The following is a 430-nucleotide window of genomic DNA, read 5'->3' on the forward strand; positions in this document are numbered from 1 at the left end:
ATTCCAAAAAAGTTGTTGAGATATCTTCTCTAGATAGGTGGTGCACGAAATTGTGATCAATACTTTTCAAAACTCTAATAATCCCTAGTAATGGCGCCAAGGACTTGGTGCTCACTACCATGGCATAAACACAACTTCACACAACTAACCAGCAAGTGTACTGGGTCGTCCAAGTAATAAACCTTACGCGAGTAAGGGTCGATCCCACAGAGATTGTTAGTATGAAGCAAGCTATGGTCACCTTGTAAATCTTAGTTAGGCAAACTCAAATGGGTATGGTGATATGCGAAAACACAAAGATAAAGATAGAGATACTTATGTAATTCATTGGTAGGAACTTCAGATAAGTGCATGAAGATGCCTTCCCTTCCGTCTCTCTGCTTTCCTACTGTCTTCATCCAATCCTTCTTACTCCTTTCCATGGCAAGCT

The sequence above is a fragment of the Arachis duranensis genome, chromosome 4 (genome assembly GCF_000817695.3).
Source record: "Arachis duranensis cultivar V14167 chromosome 4, aradu.V14167.gnm2.J7QH, whole genome shotgun sequence".
Taxonomy (NCBI): domain Eukaryota; kingdom Viridiplantae; phylum Streptophyta; class Magnoliopsida; order Fabales; family Fabaceae; genus Arachis; species Arachis duranensis.